General features: G+C 37.0%; 1 protein-coding gene across 1 annotated transcript in view; it reads left to right on the forward strand.

Moving 5' to 3' along the window:
• The first annotated feature begins 3,392 nt into the window (after positions 1–3,392).
• The window catches only part of LOC120420813 (zinc finger protein GLI4), a 90,462-nt gene continuing 73,068 nt past the window's right edge, over positions 3,393–20,786 (forward strand). The window contains exon 1 of the mRNA XM_052708374.1: positions 3,393–5,214. The gene's annotated coding sequence lies outside the window, so the exon portion shown is untranslated. The remainder of the gene's footprint in view (positions 5,215–20,786) is intronic.

Here is a 20,786-nt window from a genome sequence, read left to right on the forward strand (position 1 = left end):
CTACATTTGAAATCACTGAATAGCGAAAGCTACAATATTTCATGAATAAATGAAAGTTGCTAGTATTTAAAATTGAGGTGAAAAGTCATCGTTTGTGATTGGACACTCAATAATATTTTAACTGAATGAATGTACATGGAAAAGAAATTTGAATAAATATAAATAAAAAAAAAAAAAAAAAACAACAACAACAACAACAACAACCCTCCCACCTATTAGACAAATTCAATTTTAAAATTTCGCATAGCAAAATTTTTTGTCCAGAAAACTTTGATAAGAGAATCGCAAAAAGTAACTTTATCAAAAAAAAAATCGTAAAATCGCTATAAATCGTTATGGTTATTAGCAAACTCCTTATGTTCACATATCAATTTATTTGTAATTGTCTGCCTTACAACTTTGTAGAACATTGTAACACTCTAAAAGATAACCCGGTAATGTTGGAAAAAAACCCGAAATTTTAAAATGAAAAATTATGTTCTAATTGAAAAGATTACCCTTCTTGGTTAATGTAGATTCGAAAAGAATAAAAATTTCCCTTAAAATTACATGTTCCAATTTTTTTTACATGTGTTTAAAAATGCAAGGGATCGTACCGCCCCTCCGTCACGAGATATCAAAAAACGGATCTCAGATTCGTGATCATGAACAAAAGTTACACCTAAGGACAAAATATCACGCAAATTGAAGAGTTGGTAGAGAATTACCCTTAGATTATAAAATAAATTCCAGCAAAAGGTTAAATTTTATAATTAGATTTTGCTAATTTATAATTAGGTGAACTCCAAGCACCATTCTTCTCCCTAAAAGATTCACTCACTCATGGTCACTTTTTTTTAAAATCGAAAAACTGCAAATATTTCGCTAAAATCAAACTTTCGGTGGCTATATCTTGAAAACGGAGCCCTTTATCAAAAAATGTGTAAAGTACTTTTCGATTGCAAATTCAATTTTTTGTTGCATGAAACTTCGATTTTTTTCCAAAAATCACTATTTTTCAAAAATTTATAACTCGGCGGCAGATTTTTTGACCATGTTTCTCTATGGCTCAAAAGTTGCGGATTTTTGTCCTCTAAAACATATCAAAAAATCTCGAAAATCAAAAAAATACTTATTTTGGGAAATTGAGTTTTAGTGAAAAAAAATTGATGAAAAATCTGCAATTTGTTTCGTGTACTCATTTTTTTCTCAATAGTCCTCAACAATACCACAACTTTGCCGAAGACACCAATATGATCAGAAAATTCACTTAAAAGTTACAGCTGTTTGAATATTTACATTCCATTTTTGTATGGACATCAGCAACCAAAATTGTATGGAGACATGTATGGGTGAACCAATGACACAAAATAGCTTATTCGGTCATAGGGGGCCCCTACAAAGTTTGAGCCAAATCAAAAAATACATACAAAAGCCATTTCCGGTGTTGGTAGTTAATTGCTCTAATCTGAAAATAACTGATTTTTTAGCAGTTACCGTAAAACGGGGTGACTTTGATAGCCGGGGTGACTTTGAAAGGTTTGCGATTTTTCCGCAAAATGAAGAGTACAATTAAAATACGTAAGGAATGGTTCAGAAACATACTGACCGTGGTAGAGAAGTGTTCAAAGTACCTCATGAAGAACTTTTCATAAATTTTTGAAAAGTTTATAAAGTTAGTTAACTATAGTTAAGAAAAAGTGGATGAAAGTAATTATTTTAAACTTCTCAAAGTGTCATGATTTTCTCAATGAACATGATTTTTAATCGGAAAACGGAATGCATTTTAAGATTCTTTTAACAATTTTCCACTAGGAGAAGGTTAAATAAGTTTGTAAATAATAAATAATATGTGTTTTTGAAGCACAATTAAAAAAAATCTCCAAATTTATAGGCAAATTCAGTTGAACAAATTTCATGTAAAATGTGAAAACTTGTGATTCGTGCTTCGAATTCAGTTTAAAATTCAATATAAATCGATAATTTTATAAACAAAACTATTTTTAACAAATTTCAGGCAAAATTCCGACTTTATAACAATTTTACCTAAAATTTATATGTATTTTGTTAAAAAGCTTATAAACTTAGTTAACTTAATATAAACATTGATTTTTTTTCTTACAAACTATATCAGCTACTTAAGTGATGGTACATTTAACGTACAAATTAAGTTTGAACATCTTAAATATAATTTTAACAAGAAAAACTATGACTATCAAAGTCACCCCGGAATTAAAACCAAGAATTTTTAACGTAACTATTTTTCTAAACACTAATCTAATCTAATCTAATCTAATCTAACCCCAGCGCAGCCAGTCTTTCGAGGGCATCCTAACTATTTTTCTAAACACTATTGAAAAAACTTTTTTTCCAAAATTCCAAAATAGGCCTAACCTGCTAATAATAAAAAGACGAAGATGTTTAGGAATTACACAGCCCAGTTATTTTGTGATTTTTTCTTACCTAAGAACAATACAGTTTTCGGTTTTTGACTCTGGTTATGTGCAAGGAGGGGAGGAAATGAAAGGAACTAATCAAATAAAGTTCAAGAAAATTTTCAAGCCATGCTTTCAACATTATGATTAAGATAATAGGAATTCATGAATTTATTTTTAAATTATTATCATGTTTTTTATGTTACCTATACTAAACGATGCAATTTTATTTGCGACAGTTTTTAATAGCTGAGCTAAGGCATAATACACTTGTCATTAAATCACTAACTTTCAAACGGTTGAAACTTTATGAAACAAATAATTTATAATATGCTCCGTTAAATATATGAGGCTTAGCAGTTCCACTTTTATTCGATCAAATTTAAATTTCCGTACCAAAATATGTATTTTTTACCGAAAGGTGCTATCTGTACAGGAAACCCATGGCTCATACGTTGTTTTGAAGATTTGCTATAGAATAACCATTGAAAATATTTGTATATTCTCGTTTATATTCGCAAATATGCACTAAGCATGAACTCAAATACACGAAATATAAACATAAAAATGAGATAAAAGCAATCAAAAGAACATTTTTCCAATGTTCCAATAAATATAAGCAAACTGTTAAAATTTAGATTTTTTTGAATTGGTCCTAAACACAATATACTACAGGACCTCTTCAAAACAAATTCTAGAAATATAAATCATGATTTCTGTTTATGTTTGTTTGATCTTAATGCACCATGCGTCCCCATCAAGTAACAAATACATTAATATTTTATGGAGATGCATGGTGCTTGATTCATTTGAAGCAAGAAAACATTGGATAAAATTGTTAAAATCGGTTCACATAACTTTTTCAAGTAATTCGACTACTTTTTCATTGGTTTTGTGCAACGTAAAACTTATTCAGATGGTTTCAAAAAACATTTCCACCCAAACTTTTTCACCCCTAGCGCGCACACACGCAACCGATGTCGAACGCGCGAATCCTTCGTGTATCGCCAGCTGAACAACACGAGAGAGAGCGTCTGCTCTCTCTCCGCTCACAACCACTCACACAGTGAGAGGGCGTAGCGCTGCCTTTCGTGCATAGGTATTTGCGCGCGCTCTCTCCCTCTCTCGCGTTGCATGTTTTTCCTTTTGATGTTGGGGTGTGTATGTTCGCTCACCGCACTGCCAGCCTGCCTTTTCATGCTCTCAGCCACCGCCGCACGGTCACCAGCAGCTTAGTGTCGGTCCGTACTCGAAGCCGGCTGGAAGCGCCTCTCTGTATCAGTTTTTATGTTTCGATCACACACTCCCTTCAGTTTGTTCCATCAGTTTTTTGTTCCTTCTTGTGTGTGGGGATTTCGAGTAGTGTGTTGTTAGTGAAGCCTCCGATTTGTTGAGTTTGGTTTTTTAGTGAAAAAAAAAATCATTGTTGTTGAGTGTTTTACGTTGTTGCATTTATTGGACACCTACGCAGCAGGATTTTCCCGAGGAAAATCACCACCCACTCACGCCGCAGCACACAACACCTATTAGGAAAGGACTCCCACCCACGTCCTACGCCAGGATGTTGTTGGCGGATTTTGGAACGAAACCCTGCACCGCTATGAGCTTGTTTCGTTTGAAGCTGGAAGGAAAAATGAAAAAGTGATGTTTGGAAAAAATACTCAAAAAATGTTATGTGGATTTTGTTGAGCGAAAAGCGCAAATATAAGTGAAAAGTAATTGAAAATACTAAGTTTCAAAAAGTTTGGTTTCAAATAAAACAAGAAAAACAAAACAAAAAACTTGTGATAAATATTAAAAGTGAGCAGCAAGCCGAAGAGAGAGGAGCGTGCGGGAGAGAGCGGAAAAGTCCGGAAAAGCTCCACGAATTTCCACGCACCACGCGCGGGAAAAGGCCACGTGAAACCACGCACGAACGCAGTGGCGACGGCAGTCAACAACATCGCGCGAGCTCAACATCACACCACGCGCTGCTGGACAAAAGTTTAAAACCCGACTATTCTTCGCCTCTCCAGTTTACAACTACCGTTTTTTCCTGCAAGTTTTAAGCTATTCTTAACAAAAAAAAAGTAACCAGAGTTAATCCACCTTACAAAGTTGCGTTAAAAAGTCCAACAAAAACGACAACCAAGAAAAGGGGAAATCGCCAACAGTTTTTTCGCGCACTCGCGAGTTTCAAGTGCTTTTCTACAAGATTTAAGCGATTTTTACACCTCTTTAATAAACGTCACTTTTTAAAACGATTTCAAACCGGCCGTTGCTAGTTACATTAAACATTAAGCTTCGTATTACTCATCGCGCGCAAGGAATAACCGATAACAAACCAATAAAACAAAAGTCAAAAGTTTTCTATACTAAGAGGAAATCGATAAAGTGTCTTATTTACAACTAGAAGAGTAGTAAAACCAAGAATTGAAACAAAAAAAACACACAAAAAAGTAGGAAGATTTTACCAATCGTACACAAGTGATACAAAAGAGAAGAAAAGTGTCTCCAAGTCAAAAGGAAAACGCAACATAAAAGAAGTAACAAGTGATTAAAACAGTGTAACCTAACACACCACAAGAAAAAGTATTCAAGTCAGAGTTGGTAAACTTATGCAAAACTACAACGGCACACACATTAGTTTGCAATAAACTAACTTGTCGCAGCGAGCGGAGAATTCGTTACTCGTTAAACGCAACGGAAGAAACTGAAAAGATCAGCTTGACATCGGCAGCAGCAGCAAAAACGCCAGCCAGCCATCCATCCGAGCCGGAAGATATAAATTCATCTCGTGGCCTTTTTTTTTTCGTACATGGTAAGTGTTTTGTTATTCCTTCCAAGTCTGTGCGTCTCATCTGGCGTACGCGCGATGTCCCTTGGATTAGAGAACTGGACGTCCGAGCTCGTCTCCATAGCTTTCGGGGGGGACCTTCGGGAGACACATGTGCCTCCTGCAAAGGACCAGTAGCACGTGGTGGTCTTTTTTTTTTGGGGTGATTGCGTTTCCGCTCGGCGATGACCAACATCTGCGAGATTTGCTTGCTTTGGAGACATTTTTGGTGGAGGTTGACAGATAAGTTGGATTAGGAAAGATGAGATTATGTTCTATTTGATGTAGATCTTTTGTCAATTTTAATATCTTGAAAAAGAATAGTTTGATATAAAATATTTTCTAGAACAAAATATGTTAAAAAGATCTTCTTATCTTCTTAAGTCCATTGAATCATAAAACAAATATCGTATTTGATTCAGTTATGTTTTGCAAAACTTAAAAATGCAAAACTGTTACTGAATTGTAGTTTACTTTTCCATTAACATCATAGTTCTTATAAAAAACGGAATCGACGTAACACCTTATAATGTGGCCCTCTTAAACCTCGCGGTTTCGTCAACGGTTTCACAGGTGTGTATCGTTCTTTTTGCGACAAGACTCCGCCTCCCGGGTCTCCTAAGTGTGAAGGTATGGGCTCGGGGAGAGGGCACCGAATACCTATATTTACACATAGATTTTTTTGTGTCCGCCCCGGGATTCGAACTTGCGACCTCTGGATTGTGAGTCCAGTGCGCGGTTCGATTGATCCACACAGACAGACAATATTTTTTATCCTTCTGCAGAAAATTTTGGATTTGAAAGGTACGCTGGAATTGATATTTTAACAAAAATGGCACTAGAAGGGTAATATTATTATTGTATTCCTGAGTTAAATTCTCAGTCATAGTAAAATAAAATAAAATCTCTATAGTTTTATTTACTTGAAATATTCCATGACATTATTTCACAATTCTCTAGCAACAAATATGATATATTAAAGGTTAAAAAGTTAGGAAATGTTGTTTTCATGTTCACTCAAACTGTAGCAAGGATAACCTTGAAGTCTTTTTTATGTATCTCATTTTGCAAAATTTTCATTATCCTTATACCAATTGAGGTACTACCATTAAACAACTCATGTTTCTGTTTAAAAATCTTAAAATCTAAACTATCAGTTAATATATTAAATTTGCTACAATGATTAAGTAATATTTGCAACAAGATATGACAAGACAACTTTGCCATGTCTTTATTTGAAAAATTGTCAAAATAATACTTAAAAGCACTTTAAAAACTGTAAATGTTTGTTGGGTATTTTTAATTCAAATAAATGATGTATTTGACCATAAAAAGAGCCAAAATAAATTATTTATACAATTAAACCCCTTTTTCAAATAAAGTTTAGATTAAATTGTAATATAATAGAAGTTCATAAACACTATAAAAATTTACTCTTTTATTTAGATAATCCACAAGAATTTAATGTTAGATTTCCTTTAATACAAAAATAAATACAAACAATAAATGTTGACAGTCCACAAAACTTAAATGTTGTCATCAACAAATTAAAATCATGTTTTCCAAAAGATTTGATGAATACAATTTCAATTATGATGAGGGTTTAAGAAATGACAAAACAATAATGATTGAGTATTCAAATAGTACTTCAAAATGCTAAGACATAACCAAAGATTATAATACAAAATTCATACCAACCATGGTGAGTTTCTCGCAAAACTTCGTTTTGAATTTATTTGAAATTATCAAACATTTTTTTATTTTGTGTTCGCTTAACTTTGGGTGCAAGATTCAGAAAAGGTGAAATCAGTTTAAAATGCATTTGAAATTCACAATTCTTTTATAAAAAGCTACTTTAATTTGTTTTCATTTTTTCTTAAATGCTTATAAAATAAAAAAAATAATACTACTTTGTTTGCTATGATTGGTTAAACTATTGATATTTTTAACAAAAGTCATAGATTTGTTAGATGTGACGAGATTAAAAAAATCCTAATTTTCAACATCCGAAAAAAAAACTTTTGAATTAGATTTTCAGGCGTGTTTTTGGTCAACTCAAATCCAAAACAGTATCGAAAAGTATTACTTTAAGATATAAATGTTGAAAAGTGAAATTTTTTTTGAAATTAAATATGTCTTTATTGAACTTTCTTATAATAATTACATTTCATTTACATTCTAAGTGGTATGGCTAAATGCTCTTCATCTTTATTGTATTTTTCGTTTTATTATTAACTGTTCACATTCATTTATTTGCTTCAAATTGTTTTACATTTTTGCATTGAATCGAATACATTTGGGTAAAAAAGAAAAAAATCACTTTAACAACTAATCCTAACTTAAAACTAAAAAAATGTAAATTCATTGAAATATTCAAAATCATTAGAACGAGTAAACTACGAACTGTATTTTAAGATGAATGCTCCAAGGGTTCTTACTTGTTCCTGGCGAGTTTTGCAACCACGCAGAGTTGTTGTCATCTCGATGAAAATGTTCAGAAGTTCTTGTGGTGAAAACAGGTCACTACTGCCTTCATCCGTTGATGCTGGTTGGTTTTCCCTCGGTTGCTGACTGAAGCCTGGAGGTGTTGTATTCTCTGCAACTTTTTGCCGCTGATTCAACGGCAATGGCTGCAGATTTGGAACCACTCGAACAGATCCCGCTCCAGGTGACGCCAAAGCAGGAAAATCCACGTCCGTGTATGCTGGTGGTGTTTTGCGACGATTTGGTTGGTGCCTCGTCGTCGCTTGCTGCCGAATTTTTACAAACTCAGCACGTTTTGGGCAGCTCCGATTCTTGGTCGAATGGTCGCCGCCGCAATTGAAGCATTTGGCTTCGATGTTCTCGTTGATTGTTTCGCAAGCTTGAGTTTTGTGCTCACCTCCGCAGGTTGCACAACGACTCTTGATGAAACAATTCCTTCCACCATGTCCAAACTGCAAGCAGTTCGAACATTGCGTCACGTCACGGTGTACTGGACGATAACGTTCCCAAGTCACGATGATGTTGAAAATTGCCCGAACTGCTTTCAGCTCAGACGGCGTTGTCGATCCTTTCTCGAGATGAACCAGGTACAGTTGATCACGATACTTGATGTCCTTGTTGTGTCTCGTCATCTTGAAGACTTCGATCACGTTCAACTTAAGAGTTTTGAGCTCTTCTTTCAGCACACTCACATCCATGTCGTACAGGCCTCGGAGGACCTGTTTCATGGGGCGTTTACCTGGATCGTCATGGCTGTAGTATTCAATCTTGGTGTTGTTCAGGAAATCCCGAACGTAGTTGTAATCTTTTCTGGTAGGTAGCAGAATTTTGAGTCCATCGGCACACAAGCGAATGGAAGCTCGTAAAGCACCAGATTTGATAAACCCGGTCAGCCACTTTCGCACCGAATCCGATGACGATGTTTTCACAAAAATGGGTGGCAACTTTTCCCGTCGTTCAAATTCTTCCTTCTCGCTCACGTCCACAGGAAGGGTAGCGAACTGGTTTCCAGACAATTTTTGAGCGTCCTTGCTCAAACTGCCTGGCTTTGCAGGTAGCGCTTCGGCGTTCTTTAGCTTCTTCAAATCTGCCGATCCTGCTGGTGAGGACCGCCTCTTTTTCTTGCCGTGAGGCATTTTTGCACTTTTTAAGCACTTATTTGGTGTTGGAGGGACACACGTCTGACTCGCTGCTCTGCTGATCGCAGACTAATGTTGAAAAGTTGAACTTTTTAGCACTCAAATTTGTGATAAAATAAACTTTTCAGCTCTGATATTGTTGGTGATGATATTTAGGCTACTTTGCCGTTATAGAATGTAGGGAAAGAAAGTATTTTCAAAACGGAGTTGCAAAAACACAGATTTTGAAGTTTCATGAAATCTTAATAAGGTTTGAAACTTCGGAATTTGATGGATATCTTTTTGAAACAGATTTTCCTATGACTTTCTTAAAGTGTTTTAATTATTCAAATTTTTAAACATGTTTATCAACAAATAATTGAGTCAAACAAAATATTTTTGTACAATATCAACACCATTTTTGAAAGTTTTGTGTCCCAACACATCACCCAAAGCCATTCGAAAGTTTAAGACCACTCTTTCGTAACAAATACCTTTAAAAACGATCTCACGTCAGTGTCACATAACCCAAACCATCCTCCAAAAATTACTGTCTACAAACCCCCACCGGGGGGAGTACACCCAGACTCCACACAAAACCCATCAACACTTCCGTTTCTCGCAGCGACGGAAATGGCCCACAAAAAAGGCAAACTGTTGGTGGTGGTGACCAAACCGAAATCACAGCCACGCGCGCAGCGATCGCAATCACCACCTGAAAGTCTCCACAGGAAAACCCCTGGCCGAAATAGGCACCGCTGTGTGCTCATCAATCGGATTAATTATGTTGCAATCCCGTCGGCACAGCAGCCGAATCGCTACAAGGAGCGGAAACCCATAAAAATCGAACATCATCTCGAGCGGTGGGCTCCCAACTCCCACCCTTTTGCGGGGCTTTCGAAGAAACTTGTAGTTTCGATGTCAACGAACCGCGAATTTCAGGACTTCAGGCGGCTCTAAAGACCTGCCGATCTGGAGTACCTCATCAATATTGCGGCGACCAGCCTCCGGACAACTTGTCCGACATTCAGGCAGGAAAGAACCGGACCATAAAAGCATCGGCTCAACCCCGTTGAGAACAAGAAGAAACGCCAATGGGGCAATATTTATCGCGGACGCGCCCGGAGGGCGTCAAGTAGGTTCCTCCCCTGGCACCCTCCCCCCCCCCCTTGGAGCCCCTTGGAGACCGGATCGGACCGGATGTGTCGTCGGCCACAAAAGTGTGGGATAATTTTCCTTCTCTCTCTGCGGTGGACTCTACGAAAAGCCGGGGGCTCCTCCCGCAACGCGACGGATGGGACCAACTCTAAATGAGTGGCCCGTGGAATAAATTAATGTCATTGGCTGCCGCCGTGGTCACGCAGGAAATGAAAGATTGAACTGACCGCCCCCTCCGCCGCCAGGGCGGGAGGAGGCCAGGAAGGGATGTGCGCCTTGCCTTTCGGAGTGACCGACTTTTGAATGTCAACTGGAAGGGTTCCGAAAAATCGTTTGATTTTGCGCGCAAACTCGTCGGCGATAATTCGGATCGACAGGCTTCGTTTTCAGATCAGCGTTGCGTAAAGTTTTGACCCGATTGATGAACGCGTGGACAGCTGACCAGTTTATCAGGCTTGATGTAACTGTGGTCCCCCGAAACAACAAGCCTGCGCGCGCGCGTGTGTTGTTTGGCAAAACAATGTCCGAATCCCCGCCGACTCACACGGTCCACGTTCTCGAGACTCAACAAACAGTCCGGGGGCAAGGTCGGACGTCCTTGGACAACCCCCAACAGATAGTGTGCGACACCTTGACACCTGCATTTTTTGGTGCCCCACAGCGGAGGACAACAACCCGTTGGCAAAGATCAACAAGGGGTGGATACAGTCTGAACGCGAAAACACTACCACAGAATGCCGTTTCGTCAAAACATGGCTTTTTGTCCTGCTGAAAGTGTGAAAAGAGTTAGTTTTCGGTGTGATGACCGTTTGACGGAGTAATCCTCAAATTCTTCATGAACGCATGTGAAGAAGTTAGCATTCGGTGAAATGACCCTAAATTAGTTGTTGGAAGAATGATTCGATGAAAAAGCCGTTTGACGAAATGATCCTCATGTCATCCTTTTTGAACATTGTTGTAACATTCGGTGAAATGACCATTTGGTAAAATGATACTCAATTGATTGTTGGAAGCATGATTAGAAGTTAGCTTTCGGTGAAATGACCGTTTGATGGAATGACCCTCATGTCATCCTTTTTGAACATTTTGAAGAAGTTAGCATTCGGTGGAGGAAGATCTGAGAAGTGTGGGAGTTCCGAGTCGGAATTGGAGAGTAGCAGCCCAAGACCGAGTTCAGTGGCAGCGCATCTGGAGACAGCTCATGACCCGGAGGTTGTACGAGCAGTAAAAGTAAAGTAAAGTAAGCATTCGGTGAAATGACCATTTGGTGAAAGATATTCAATTCATTGTTGAAAGCATGGTTAGAAGTTAGCTTTCGGTTAAATGACCGTTTGATTAAATGACCCTCATCTCATCCTTTTTGAACATTTTGAAGAAGTTAGCATTCGGTGAAATGACCATTTGGTGAAATGATTCTCAATTGATTGTTGTAGGCATGAATAGAAATAAACTTTCGGTGAAATGACCGTTTGATGAAACGACGCTCAAATCTTTCTTGTAACTATGTGGCTATAAGCTACCATTCGGTGAAATGACCGTTTGGCAAACTTGCACTTTTGATCCAAACCTTCAACCTTTGAGGAACCAAACCCTTTTAGTGAAATTGTCATTTCACCGAAAGGTTGTTTAAAAACCATTTGGTCAACAGCAATTCGGTTATACGATCCCAAACCGTTGTTCTGATATACTGAGCAGCTCAAAAACCTAGCTAACGCCCAGAACTTCAACGGCCATTCGCAACCAAGTCGTTCAATATCTGAATGACAGTCAAGCAGAATTAATTAATCGAGGTCGCCGCGCGCACACACTTTGTTTATCCTGCTGGCTTGGACTCGCACCGCGATGAATGGAACGGTCGCCATGTTTTGTAAACCGAGCCAACCGCCTCTACCTGCCAAAAGGGTTCGACCGTGTTGTCCTAGTTGGAACAACTGCTTCGCGAGCGCTTTTCCTCGCGATCCGCAAAAAAAACGTGCTCGCGAGTTGTTGAAAAAACATTCAAATTTAAGGTCCACCCCGCGCGTAACTCCTTGGAGTTCTTTATTTTGCATTCCGGCGCGGACTCAACGACCCGTTATCTCGGGGTTGCGGTGACCGCGGGATTGAATTTATTAGTCTTGTTTTGATGACCCAGATTTGCAGATTAGCTCCCTGCATTCCTCTCCACCGACGATCGCATAACTCTGCATAATTTCGGCAAACTGTTCTCGAAAAATGCAAAAATGGTCGCGCCGGAGTTCAGGACCTGGGAGTTGACCGCCCACCCCATATAACGCACCGCATTTCCCACATTACATCACGCACATTACCCGACGCAAAGTACCCCATGAGGTGCATAAATCCATATTTAATAAAAACTGTTTTCTACCGCGCCCCTCCTCGCGTAAGTCACTCTCCGAGGAAAGCACTCGAATGTCGCGCGCGTTTTTAAAAGGTTTTAATTTCGTTCGAGTGCAGAATAAATGAATAGTCAAGCGGAATGTCTCCCCCGCCGCAGGCCGGGCCACCCTCCGCCGGGGGTCGACTTAGAGGGCGCATAAGTTCCTCTTTTTTTGACGGGGCGCTGAGAGGTGGGTTGGGAGTTGTAACCTCACTTTTTCTGACCAGTTCTTAAAGGTCGACTCACCTGATATGACCTGATATGATCTGTAGATCGATTTAGTCAGGTTCTAGCCTGTTTGCCCGAATATAAGATCTGACAGTTTCTTGACAGTTTCTGAACCGAAAATCTGCTCATTTCACCCCGATTCCCCCCGTTCAGGTGAGGAACTGGGGCTACACATGTATGTAAACTCGATGGCTCGTTTTTGTGTTCTTCATTTGTTTTTTTGTCGACTTCGTCAACAGGGCGCGCACGTTCAGCACTTTTTAACACCTCCAGTTCCTGACGTGCTCAGCCAGTTGTCGTGCGTCCCCGAGACGCCCCCCCTCTCGATTATCGGCGGAGGTAATTTTCAATTATAATTTTTCAACGACTGTGTCTATTGCCATCGGTATTTTTTTTTCGTTCAGCACTTTTTCGACACCTCGCGCATATCTATTCCTGAGGTATTCCTCCGTTGAAGTGTGAAACCTCTTGACACCAAACACTCTTTCGGGGGAGGGAAGGGGCAACGAGTTGTGGGTGGCCTCGCCGGGCTCGAAATGATGACCTGCAATGTTTGATTGACCACGAGAATGTGCTGTATCGGTGCGGTCAAGCCGGACTTGAGTTTTCGTACGGAACGACGCGTTGGTGTGGCTTTCACCTGTGTGAACTCCGGCGGTGGTCTACGGACAAACAGAGCCGTCAGGGAATTAGCATATATTGAAATTTACGGTTCCGTAGCTCGACGCAGCCCCGATAGGTCACCAGGGGTATTTCTGGACCTGGCTGCGGCCTCAGCTCAAACTGTCCTCATTCACCGTCGATTACCGTAATTCTCCTTTAAAACGCTCGTACCAACCCACCCAAATCTACGCTCATCATCAGCGTAAAAACAAAGAGCTGCTTTGCAAACACAACAAAGCCCCAACACACACACATCTCGATAACAGCAATTAACATCAAGAAGCTAAACGAAGCAAATTACAGCCATTTGCGATGGCTTCCCCACTCCACTCCCCAAATCTAGATCTCTCCCAAATCTCCCGAATTCGATTGCCCACGGCAAACCCCAGCCGCAACACCACATTTTATCAATTTCATGCGAAACTTTTTTCTGCTCCACCCGCCCAATCCATCAAGCGAACCCGAACCTTCGCCCTCGCGCCCAAATGAGAAAATACTGTTAATCTTCTATTTGAAATATAATTATAACATTCGCCGGAGCCTCCCCTCCCCTGGAGTGCCTCCACACGGGTGGAAACCTCCCACACTTGTGCTCTCATTTCACACATCGCGATCTTTTTCGGGGTGGAGGAGCCTCGGCGGAGTTCGCGGAGTTGGGTGAGATGGTAGGGTTCGAGGTTTTTTGATCAAATTTGGGCGTCTAACTTTGATTCTTGGTTAACCTGTAGCTTTCGAGAGATCATGGAGTCTCCAGTGACCATAAGGTCTCTTGCTGACCATGAAGTATCTTTATGCGCTTCTGTAGACTTCTAGTGACTATGACGTCTCTTAGTGATCGTGAAATTTGGTATTGAGTATTTTAGTGACCATGAGGTATCTAAGTGACCATGAAGTCTCTAAATGATCATGAGGTCTCCTAGTGATCCTGATATCTCCTTGCGATCATTTAGCCTCCCAGTGAACATGAGATCTTTAACTGACGATACGGTCTCTTCATAAGTCTCCTAGCGACCATGAGGTCACTGTATGTTACGGAGTCTCTTGGCGGGGTCTTTTAGTGATCACTTTATACTCCTCTGTAGTCTTCCAGTTACTACGAAGTCACTTGGTGACCATGATTTTCCTTCATGGGCCTGAAGCCGCCTAGCGGCCATGAGGACTCTTAGTGACCATGAGGTCTCTTATGATCATAAGGTCTCTTAGTAACCATGAGGTCTCTTAGTGACCATGATGCCTCTTAGTGACCATGAGGTCTTTTAGTGACCATGAGGTCTCTTAACGACCATGAGGTCTCTTAGTGATCATGAGGTCTCTTAGTGACCATGTGGTCTCTTAATGATCCTGAAATCTCCTTGCGACCATGATGTCACTGTATGCTCCTCTGTAGTCTTCCAGTGACTACGAAGTCTCTGACTATGAGGTCTGTACATGAAATTGTTATGTCTTAGTGATCTTGTAGTCACTTAGTACCATGAGCCTGAAGTAACCTAGTGGCTATTCTATTGAGTCTCTTAGTGACCCTGATCTCTTAGTGATCCTAAAACATACTTGTGACCATGAGGTCCCTGTAGCTCCTCTGTAGTCTTCCAGTGACTACGGTGACCATGAGGTCTCTTCGTGAAATTTTAATGTTTAGTGATCTTGTAGTCCCTTAGTACCATGAGGTCTCGTCATGAGCCTGAAGTATCCTAGCGACTATTCTATTGAGTCTTTTTGTGACCCTGAGGTCTCTTAGTAACCATGAGGTCTCTTAATAGTCAGGACCCGGTGCCTGCAGTTCCCGTTACAGTTTATATGGAATTCCAATAAGAATGTAACAGAAAAATCAGGCTTCGGGTCCAGACTGTTAATGATCCTGAAATCACCTTGTGACCATGAGGTCACTGTATGCGCCACTGTAGTCTTCCAGTCACTATCAAATCTCTAGGTGAGCATATGGTCTCTTCGTGAAATTGTAATGTCCTAGTGATCTTGAAGTCACTTAGTATCATGAGGTCTCTTCATGAGCCTAAAGTTTCCTAGTGATTATTGAGGCTCTTAGTGACCATGAGGTCTCTTAATGATCCTGAAATTTCCTTGCGACCATGATGTCACTGTATGCTCCTCTGTAGTCTTCCAGTGACTACGAAGTCTCTGTCTATGAGGTCTGTTCATGAAATTGTTATGTCTTAGTGATCTTGTAGTCACTTAGTACCATGAGCCTGAAGTAACCTAGTGGCTATTCTATTGAGTCTCTTAGTGACCCTGATCTCTTAGTGATCCTAAAACATACTAGTGACCATGAGGTCCCTGTAGCTCCTCTGTAGTCTTCCAGTGACTACGAAGCCTCTCGGTGACCATGAGGTCTCTTCGTGAAATTTTAATGTTTAGTGATCTTGTAGTCCCTTAGTACCATGAGGTCTCGTCATGAGCCTGAAGTATTCTAGCGACTATTCTATTGAGTCTTTTTGTGACCCTGAGGTCTCTTAGTAACCATGAGGTCTCTTAATAGTCAGGACCCGGTGCCTGCAGTTCCCGTTACAGTTTATATGGAATTCCAATAAGAATGTAACAGAAAAATCAGGCTTCGGGTCCAGACTGTTGATGATCCTGAAATCACCTTGTGACCATGAGGTCACTGTATGCGCCACTGTAGTCTTCCAGTCACTATCAAATCTCTTGGTGAGCATATGGTCTCTTCGTGAAATTGTAATGTCCTAGTGATCTTGAAGTCACTTAGTATCATGAGGTCTCTTCATGAGCCTAAAGTTTCCTAGTGATTATTGAGGCTCTTAGTGACCATGAGGTCTTTCAATGATCATGGAATCTCTTTCTTATCATGAGGTCTCTTTATGCGTTGTCTCTTGGCAGGGCCGTAGCCAGGATTTTTGTTCGGGGGGGGCTTGGGTGCAAAAATTCAAGGAGTATAAAAATCAGCAAATCATTTATACCATCACTTGGTTTGTGGTATAATTATTGAGATGAATTGTAAAATTGTAATGTAATGTATGCAAAAAAGTTTTCAAAGATTTTCATATTAAGTTTTCAATGTCTTTATTGAAGAAACTCCTTCGTCATTTTTTTTTTCTTTATTTTAACAGCTAGTTTGTATTAAAGGAGTAGAGAAAGTGTTTTTTTTTACATTTTCTTGAATTGTTTAGTTGTAATCCAATTTCGTGATAAACGTCGCTAAATTTAAAAAAAAAATTAAAGAAATATCGATTTATCTAACCATAAGTATTATGTTTTCTGTATTTTATACTGAGAGAAAAACCCACGAACAAACTGGTAAATTTGACCTATTAAATTTTAAACCGTCTGGATTTTCATTTTCAGCTGTGTGATAATTGTGATGGTTTATCTGACATTTTTCATTTTTTCTAGCACAACATAAAACTCATAACTGGAATATTTGTTTTTCTTAAAATTGTATAAACAAACATAAACAATGTTTTATTTTAATTGTAATTTTAATGAAATACAAAAAAATTAAATCGTTGAAATTTCAGCTTCTGAAGTGTCTCCATGGTAATTGGACGACCCTATAGGCCTATAATGGATATCTGTTAATAAATAGATTTGAAGAAAAAAAAATCAGTGCCTGTGTTTAATTTTAATGTGTTCAAAAATTTAGATAAAATGTATTAAATTAAATTTTAACGCCAAAATATTCACTGGAAGAGTTGTTAATAATTCATATGTAACCATTTTTAAAATGCATATGTAACCGTTAGAATTTTCCTCGATTGCATCAAACATTAAAACGATTCATGTTTAACTTTAATATTCCGACTAAAAGCCATTTTCAAATTCATTCCTCATTGTACTCTGAAAAATTGGTCCAGAATTTGAGCAAAAATAAAATTTGAAAACATGACAAAAAAATTTAATCAGATCTTAATTCTAAAGATAATTTTTTAATAAAATTTCAATCTATCGTTGCAGTGCTGCTTATCTTCGAAATTAAAAAAATATATTAAATTAAAAATAAAATTTTCTGATCGAATAAACGGTTAAATTTAAACCAAAGAGTATCAAAAAGACATTATTAAAGATATCCAGAGTCAAAATATTTAAAAGTCTATGAATTCATAGAAATCATTCATTTTTTATCGATAATATGCATATTTCGTTAAAACACAAAAATTAACATTATCCAATTTATTGAAAATAGTGTACAAACTGTTTAACAAGTATTTCAATGAAAATAATATAACAGCAACATCAAGCAAAACTTGTATTGTTCTTATCGTGTAAAGACTCAGAACCATTGGAGATTGATCTATTAGTTCCTGAGACACATCTTCTTGAAATAAAATAAAATGTACGATAAAAATTGTAAATTGTAACACGATTAACAAATTTAAATCTTCAATTCACGTATTTATTTATTTTGAAATAACTGTCAAAACTATATTAATTTTTAAAATAAGTTTTGATAACCAATATGATTTTTCAAGATAAAGGGGAAAAATAATGTAAATTGGCTGTGGTGCTTCTAAAACAAAAACACACAAATGAAATCCTTTTTTTTTGTGTTTCTGGGATCTAATCATGTTGAATAATTTAGGATTGTAACCATTTATTAAAATCGATGTTTGTTCAAGCAATATCTTGACTCTGGGAATAAAATCCTGCACATTTTATGGTTTAGAAATTTTATATTTACGAAACCTTGCTAAATTAAAAATAAAGAAAACTTTATGTAAGAATTCATAAATCGATTAGTTTTATCCTGTAAATCTAATCTTAGTCTGCACTAGAATTCAAACATACCATTATTCGAAGCATCAAAAAATTAAGATTATTAAAACATAATTTATTGAAATGATTGAAAATTATTTTTTGAATATCTTTATTTAAAAATGATAAAAAATGTTTTTTTTTATAATTTAAGGATTTTTTTAGTTGTAATTATTTTATAATTTTTTAAGTTTTTGATTTTTTTTTTCATTTTTGGAATTTTAGATTTTTTTGAAATTATCATGTGTAATTATTATCTTAAATTTTTGTTTTAAAAGTAAAAAATACTTTATGTAAGAATTCTTAAATCAATTAGATTTTTCCTATAAATCAAATCTTAGTCTGAATTTTGCTACAAGAACTATATTTTACATTCAAACGAAATTTTTAAAAAATGTCCTGTAGTACGGAGACTCTTAAAACTCCATTAAAAAAATCTCAAGAAACGGTCAAGAAAAGGTTTACGAAAAGACTTCTCTTAAGCGGTACGCAGCTGAAAAGGAACAGAAACAAAAAGCGTCGTTTGATATTTCTTCGGGTGCAATATGTGTTGATGAGATTTTGATTTGTTTATTTGAATGCGACTGAAAATATAGTTTGAAAATAATGTATTCGCTTAAATAATATTGAAGAATTGCCTCATGAAGCTGACTGTCAAAACGCTGAATCTTAAAATGCTGAAATAAGGGAAAAGCCATTACAATAATCACTTAATTTTCTGGTAAAAATAAATAAATTTAAGAATACTAGAATTTAAACATAAAAATATTTAAAGCATCCAAAAATAAAGATTGAAAAAACATAATTTATTGGATTTTGAATAACTTAATTTTAAAATGATATTTTTTTTAGTTTAGGATTTCTTAAGTATTAATTATTTTATTATGTTTTTAGTTTTCGATTTTTTAATTTTTGGAATTTCAGATTTTTTGATATTATTCTGTTGAATTGTTATCTTAAATTTTTTATGTTTATACAAGCCTTACCCGGCAAACTTCGTCCTGCCCTTTTTTTCGTTTGTTGACGTTTCTTGCTTGCTGGCTTCTTCAGCCTCCTGTGATCAAAATTTTATTTTACGTAACTTTTCCCATACAATCTGCAGATTTTCCGGAATCGGTTCCAGAGTGGCCAAAGTGTCAATTTGTTAGCGTATAAACCTTCCTTGGACTTATACGAACCCAACGCAGCAAAAAGCACCTCGATCCGACGTTCCGTATTGAACTGATTCGCGTTCGAACAAAATCGTCGAAATTTTTTATATATATAGATTATTTTTGTCTTTTACCAAAAAAATTGAAATCAAAAATTATGAAAATTTAGTAATTTGAAAGTGTAAAATTTTTAAATCTTTAATTAGCCGTTGCGAATATTATTCTGAAGTTTATGTCACTAAACTCTGACCAAAGTCGAGAGGGTTAAAAATCAAAACTATAAGCTATGGTTTTATTATTTTAAAAGTGTTTCAAAACACACTTTAAATCAGTACAGTTGTTTTGCATCATTAGTTTTCAAAATATCTAGCTGATGGCGAAATGCTTTTTTCGTGAAAAAAAACTTTCCACGGTTCCGCGACATGTTACAAACATTATAAATATTTTTAAACGAGCCCAAACATGTCGTATATGATTATCAAAGCAGGAAAAACATTTCATATTTGTTTTCCGAACCGACCTGGTCGCTAGTCCTAAAAAGACTTAATCGAAATAAGTCATTTTCATTAAAATTGTGAAGCTATTTATTTTAAAAATATTGTATTTGCGCTCTGTTTTTTGGTCCATTTTAAAAATGTGGCAACATAAACTTTGGAAATTATTTACAATTGATATTCCGAAATAAAAAATAAAAAAAAATAATAAAGAAATTTTTAAATTTTCAAAATGCAAATTCTAATCCGAAAAATCCAAAAAATAGAAATTAAATAGTTCAAAATGAATTATTGATCAGAAATTATACAATTTGAAAATGATGTTTAATTAATGAGCAATTCCATGTCAAATAGGGAATCGATTGTACCCGACCCTCTCCGATTTCAATGAAACTTTGTAGACATGTTATCCTACGCTTATATAAGCCATTTTTGTGTATATGGAGCCAGTTACACTCGATAATGACATTTGAGAAGGGCGTAAGTGTTTTAAATATTTTTGTATTTCGTAATTTAAATATTGCTGCATCTCGAAGCCGTTGCATCGTATCAAAAAGTGGTCAAAGGCAAACTTGTTGGAAATTTGAAGGGCTTTCCGAAAAAAATACACTGAAAGAAAAAAACACGCCACTTTCATGAGATTTTTGGATTTTTAAGTTTAAAAGTCAAATTTGAAGGTGAGCCCACGATTTTTTTTTCGTTCAAATTTTTTGCGAAAATAGCCTTAGATGTTACAAAAAAACTCACAAAAAATACAGGATGGAGCAACTCACCTAAAAAAATACAAAAATCATTTACTGAAACTGTTTTTTTGAAAAGTGCTCTAAACGTCAAAATTTTCAAAATCCGAACACGGGAATCGATTCTCCAGACAATTTTACATAAAAGTCTCCATGTTGACAACTGTCCTAAGTCCAATCCTTGTGAAGTTACAGCGGTTTCAAAAATAAAAATGTTGAAAAACTAGGTTTTTTGATGGTTTTTGGCAATTTCTATATGACAGACTAGATTTTTCAGTCTCGAAAATATTTTTAACGGAAAGCTCGTCCAATTTCCCATAAGTTTGTCCTTGGCCACATTTCAATTGGATGTATGGGCTTACAGATATAAGCTAATTTACTACCAGGGTTACTATACTGCCCATGATCGCATAAATGTC

Source organism: Culex pipiens, chromosome 2 (assembly GCF_016801865.2).
Source record: "Culex pipiens pallens isolate TS chromosome 2, TS_CPP_V2, whole genome shotgun sequence".
NCBI classification, from domain to species: domain Eukaryota; kingdom Metazoa; phylum Arthropoda; class Insecta; order Diptera; family Culicidae; genus Culex; species Culex pipiens.